Here is a 6,374-nt window from a genome sequence, read left to right as displayed (position 1 = left end):
CTTGTTGATTCTGTATTGTAAGAGCACCGTTGAGATTTTCCTTCCTCGTTTAGATATTTTGGCTGAATTGATTTGACAGGGCATCTTTAATRTCTTGCTATGAGAAGAGAGAGAAGTGGTATGTGGTTGAGTTGACACTGTCTGCCAGGATGCTGAGGCTCAGCAGAAATAAGATAACCTCACAAATAAACAACAGATGGCCGGTGGCCTAATGCTTTGATTTGGGTGTACATGACAGGGATTTATTCTTTCAACCTGGAGAARGAGCCTCGGAAAGGCTGAAACTGCAGAAATGTCTGACATGCGGACAGGCACAGTTTGTTATGGGGATTTGGGCTGAGCAGATGGCATTAGAATACAGATCTATTATTAGGCATCTGCTTCCCATCTCAGTTATAGGATGCGTAAGTCTTAAATTCCCCAAGGAATGCCAGGATCGTGCTAATTTGTACGTGCATGTCTCTATTTGCATCTCTCCACAACGGGCTGCATCCTGAGCTGAGTTAGAGATACACATTTACAGAGGGACAGTGGTGTGACTCCCAGCATCATCTCATCTGAGTTCTCATGGCACAGAGAACTCCTTCGTGTCAAACTATTGGCTAAGGATTAGTTTTCAAAACAGAGTTTCTGTTTTCTGAGTATATGTGCATGGATCCACACACCGAGAAGGCAGCAGTATGTAAATATTCTGTAAATACCTGCAATTAGGTAGATACAAAATGGATTAGGATTTATTTATGCCTTATCTCCATTTCCCTGCAAGGAAAGGTACATGACAGGATCAGTACTGTGGATGTCTTCCCATCAGCCTCTGCTGGAACTTAAGGCAGGAGCTATTCCTGGTTCTGGAAGGAGGGGTTCAAAGCATCTGCAGTGATGAAAATGCCATGTCTTGTAACAAAGCCAAATAATGTAGAGACTTTTGAACTGTGCTTTTTATTTTTCCCATGTGAACAACGTGAGGCCGATCAGCAGAGCCCAAAGTCTTCCTGCCTTGAGGGACCAACATCCCACTGCCTCGCCTGCAGCAGGTTTGAACACAATTCGTGATCAGCAGCAAACCCACACAGCCTCCCCTGGGGGTGACCTGAGAGGGTGACATGCACTRATGGGAAGGAGCAGCAGCCCTCAGCAGCACCTGAGGCCAGTGACCTGCCTTGTGCCAGGGAGCTGGACCTGCTGATAGCTGTCTTGATAAGAGCAGCCCAGGCTGGATCAGGGATCTGTGTTTTACCAGCATCTCCACACTCCCTTCCCCAACTGCTCCACTCCACCCCCAAACTTCATGCAGGAGGAGGACTTTGAGCTCTGAATCTCCCTTAATTAACACTCCCACTCGGCAGCCTTGGAGCATGAGAGAGAGACATCCATGACACTGTCCAGCTCTCCCCCTGACAGCTATGTCCAAGCCTTCCCAAAGGCAAGAGGACCACAATTTCCTCTGCTTGGCCTCTCTAGGGACAGATTGTGTGGAGGCTGAGGGAAACTAACCCACTTAATTAGAGAAAACACTCCCAGACCAGCATTTCGGTTCCTTATCTTCAAATATTTAGTAGTATTTAGGTTTTAGTGCAGAAAAGATGCTGCCCTAGATGCGTCTCAGTTATAGTTGGGGCTGTTGTTGTTGGAAGTGAAGGAYTGCAGTGAAGGAAGAAAAAGATGCTGAACTTCAGCTCTAGCAAASTGTCTCTGATAAATATGTAAAGCCAAATTCTGATTACATCAAAGAAAATAATGTATCTGTTAAGCTCTGCTTCTCTGAAGCAATTTCAGGCTAGTGTAAGTTGCTTTATTAATAAATAAATATACAGCAGTTCTCCCTCCTCACACAGAGAATCTAAGGAATGATATGTAACCACTGAAGCAATTCTTCTGAATGATATGTAACCACTGAAGCAAATTCCCACCATCTTCTGCAAAGCAAAGAAGTGCAATATTTGTGTGTCTTTGTCACGTTTGCAACAACATTTATGACCCAAGCTCCCTTTTTTAGGAATGGGTGTATTTTAGCAAAGCTAGCAGTGTTCAAATGTGAGCAAGCTCTTACATCTGATCCCAATCAGAGTGGAAGAATAAGTGCTGAAATTAAAAAAAATTTCACAAAAGTTATGTTCTTACCTCCATGAGCCTGTATCGAGGGCTGCTAATACAGGTTRGAGGCCCATCCTTTGTGGTGGAAGGCAATGTCCAAACCATTAGTGTTTGAGTGTTTGAGTTCTTCCAAGTGCATCAGGAGAGACTTCTTGTAGAGTTTAGGGGCTGCAGAACAGTTATGATGGCTTCATTTCAGGATTTACAGGTGTCCATAAATTCTGTCAGACCTACAAATACAACTGTCCTTTTTTTCAATCAGACAAGTGTCCCAGATACTCCAGACAGTGCTTGTGGGGTGGAAAGGAAACTGGACACCTTTTTCCCATTCTTACTGTGACTATAAATCAGTCTGGCTCAATTAAACCCAGTTTATATAATTTTATGAGAACAGCCATATCTCTTTGAGTTATAGAGTGGTTACAGTCTTATTTAATTGTTTGGTACTTAATTTTTGCTGAGTACTGAGKTGGTCTCCTGCAAGGTTAGAAGACAGATGAGGCATGGTACTAAAATAGTTAAATTCTCTGAGGAAAGTTTTTTTTTGTAAGAAGAGAGTTGGAGGAGCTGGSTGGAGATCTGAGATCCCAGTAAACCTCTGCAGGTGGGGAGGGGAGATAATAGCTAGGAGGATAGTCAAGCTATTTCAGCCCTGAAAAAAATTCAATGGCAAAGGCCACTGCATTGATCCAAAAAATGYGGTGGATTATTAAGTTTTGCATTTTCACTTTCAGCTAAGAATCATTGTAAGCGGAGAGAAAAAAATAAATAGAAAAATGGGAATGGAGAATAAAGCCCCTTTCATGAAAGAGACGTAATGAGCAGAGAAAATTGCCTCTTTTCATTACAGCCTTAAGCCTGACCTCATGCTCTATCTCACAAGCTGTATTTTTCATTATTATCCTCAGAAATATCTTATATTCCATGTACTTATTCTTCCTTTTGAAGAAATTCAGACAATGATGGCAATGATGGTGATGAGGAACTCTGTTTTATGGGAGCTAACCTGTGGCCATCCACTCAAGGCTTCTAAAGAATCTGAAAGGGTTTCTCTCGCAGAATTTATAGTTAATTAACACTTTTCACCCTCAGCTGATGATATTTCAGACTGAGCAAATTGTATCTAGCATTGCTCAAGTGGAACTGTCAGACACATGAACCCCAGATTTCTTTCATTAAAAAAAAATAACAAAAGAAGAGAATAAACTTTATGGATAGATAAAGAAAATAAGAGTCTAGCCCAGCACAGGTTGCAGATGGCATAAAGAGAAAATGTCATTCTTGTATTAACCACCAGCAACAATTGTTTCACATTAGGCTTAAATCTTGGCAAAGCATCGTATCTAATTCTTSTGTTATTTTACTGAGGCGGTAGAAGCTGACAGGGAAGAGTGCCAAAAGTATTTATACTTCCTTCACAAAGTTAAATAGAATCAATCCTGAGTACAGYATTAGACTTCACTAAAAGCAGGGCCATTTTGAGAAATGAAACTCATTGATGTAGCTAAAAGATTAATGTCATAATGCCACATCCCAGTAAAGATATTTTGAATGCTTAAGTGTCCAGAAACACACACTAAAATGAGCCTGAATGACRAGAAATACATTTAATTTTTAAAAATTTCTAAATTCCATTTTTTAATAAACGGGGTCACACAGTGCTACCCACTGGTCTTCAAAAACATGCACCATTTCAGGAGCTTGAATCTGAGCTGTTTATCAGTCATAGCCCAGAGGTTTATTTATGAGCTGATGTTTCCCAGGATATGGGGTTTTTTTTTGTTTGTTTTGCTGTGTATGTGTGGGCCCACATTGCTGAGCATGCTGCTGTGCATTTGGCTGGGCTAAAAGAGTTTCTAAAACAAATAATGAAGATTTTATATGACATTGTATTGGCTCATCTCATCATCATTCATTAGATTTCCKGAATCTTATTTCTTCATTCTTTTCTTCTCAGCCTTTTCTCACAACAAACAGTTTCCACGTTCATGATGTCTCAGTCTGGATCTTCCAGTGAAATTTAGTCCTAGTTTTTTCTTTTTATTTTGTAGATATTTATTCACAATATTCCCTTGTATTTATAGTATTCACTTTAGCACGTCTTTTAACATGCTTAAATTTTCCCTCTTTTTTTTTTTTATTCAGAAAAAGCAGATTCAAAATACAGTCTTTGTAGCCAACGAAATAATTTCTGCGCATTTCTTTTCCTTTAAAAGATATTCATTATTGACAATCAAAAATAAAGGGGGGGAAATTAAGTTTTCTTCCCAAAAGCTGAAAGTTGCAGTCATTTCAAGTGTAAAAAGCGTAACTCCAGAGTAATTCTGCCAGTTTTTACCATTTGGGAATCTGAAGAAATACGGCAGAGAGTAAACCTTTTTTTTTAGCGTGCTAATCCGGTTCAGTTGTATATTGCTTGAGTATGAACTCTCAAACCTCTTCTATGATGGGCAGATCTCTTATCCAAAGCTGAATAATTTAAGAATTTCAGGTGCTCCTAAGAAGCATGGTGTGAAGAGCTGACATGGTTTGAAGAGTTCTCAAACTTGTTTGACACCCTGCATATTCAGCAGATGTTGACGAGAGTGCTACTGCTCTTCAAGTCTCTTTTATGTGGTCTTGARAAAGTACAATCACCTTCCCTCCTACTGTATCCATCAGGATCAAATATTCATCGTTAGACAAGAAACCTTGTCCATAATTTTAGGGGGGAAAGAAGGTAGCAGTATATCTCACAGGAGATTAACACATCCAAAGGCTTAGCAAGGTTAATTCTCTGCCTGTGCACCACTGCCTCTGAATGGAAGCTTTGTAATTGAAGAGGGAAGACCTTCTCTAGCAAGTGTTTTCCTTATTGACATGATCATTTATTGTTTATTCATGCTCACTATAGCAGGGAAGACCTATTTTCCTCCAAAGAGCCTATTTATACTGCTTTCTAATTTTCCATTTCAATGGSTTTATGACTTGTCCTTCAGGTTTGCAGAGTTTTCTCTGCTAGAAGAATTTTCTTCCTCTTACAAGCAGAGAGGCATAACTTCAGAAAGAGTACAATGTAGATATTTTTTTCCAATTTCAACAGGTAAAAAGAAAAGCCCCAAGAGGTGTGAGTGGGGCTTCTGTACTTCCTGCAGAAGTCCTGCTGGCCAGTCAAGTGTTTTAAACCTCAATATAAAAAAAGTCTTAATGAAAAAGGAAGGAGTAGGAATGCAAAGCCCTTTCTAGAGAGCAATGGATTCAAAGCCTTTTGCAGCTATTTTGCAGGTACAAGAGAGGTCTGTGCTTGTTTAGGCTTGGCAAGAGTGAAAGACCCCATGGCTCGGGCTCAGCGACACAGTGGCTGAGGACTCCAGCTCCATAGCAAATGCCAACATAACTCGAATCACTTTTCCAGCCAAACAATTCCAGCAATTTCCCAAGATAGCAAAGTGATACACAGAAGAAAAATTAAAGATTATTTCCTCTCCTTCAGGGACCACTGTGATTTAGAAGAAAAGTCACCAAAGAAAACCTTGGGTGACTTTTGGAGCACACAATATATGGGTAGGTCTAAATTAACTAAAATTCTGGATGTTCAGGGAATTCATTACTGTTTTGTTTAGGTGGGTTTTTTTTTTAGGATTTACTACAAGATAGGGCATTGTTCCCTAGAGGGAAAGTAACGTGCAGTTATTGTAAAGGTGACTGAACTGTTTGATAGTGCACTGCTGGCTTTCTCTATGGAAAGATCCCTCTGTTATAAACTGCACTCTCTGCAACTGGGGACARAAAGTCACAGCCACTACCCTCATCATCACAGCAGACAATTCTTTGGTCTTTCGTGTGTTACTAAGAGATTTCTCAAGCTAGTTTTCGTTACTCTGGCTGAACAAACTTTTAGGCTGCTTAAGGATGTAGAAACTGAAAAACATAAATGTAAATTTCCACTCTCCACTGTCCTCTCACACATCATACAGAGATCTGAGGAAGCGACTTTGGTAGATCTCAATTTACTCCACATGAAGTTTCAATTTATTTACTTTTTGCATGCTTTGTTAGCATTTGTAAAACAATAAACAATATTTTTATTACAGAATGATATGTTTTGGAAGGGAACTTGCAACTCAGGAGGTCTTTAGACCAACCTCCTGCTTAAAAAATTGAGTCAGCTGTGATGTTGGATCAGCTTAATCAGAGCTTTTTCTAGYCTGGTCTTGAAAAATTCCAAAGATGGACACTGCTCCAATGCTTGACTGTCTTCATTGTGAAGAGGTCTTCTCTTGTATCTGACTTGAATCTCT

This window comes from Malurus melanocephalus, unplaced genomic scaffold (assembly GCF_030028575.1).
Source record: "Malurus melanocephalus ecotype Western Australia unplaced genomic scaffold, MMel_1.1 scaffold_5, whole genome shotgun sequence".
In the NCBI taxonomy this organism is placed as follows: Eukaryota; Metazoa; Chordata; class Aves; order Passeriformes; family Maluridae; genus Malurus; species Malurus melanocephalus.
Note: the sequence above shows the minus strand (reverse complement) of the source record.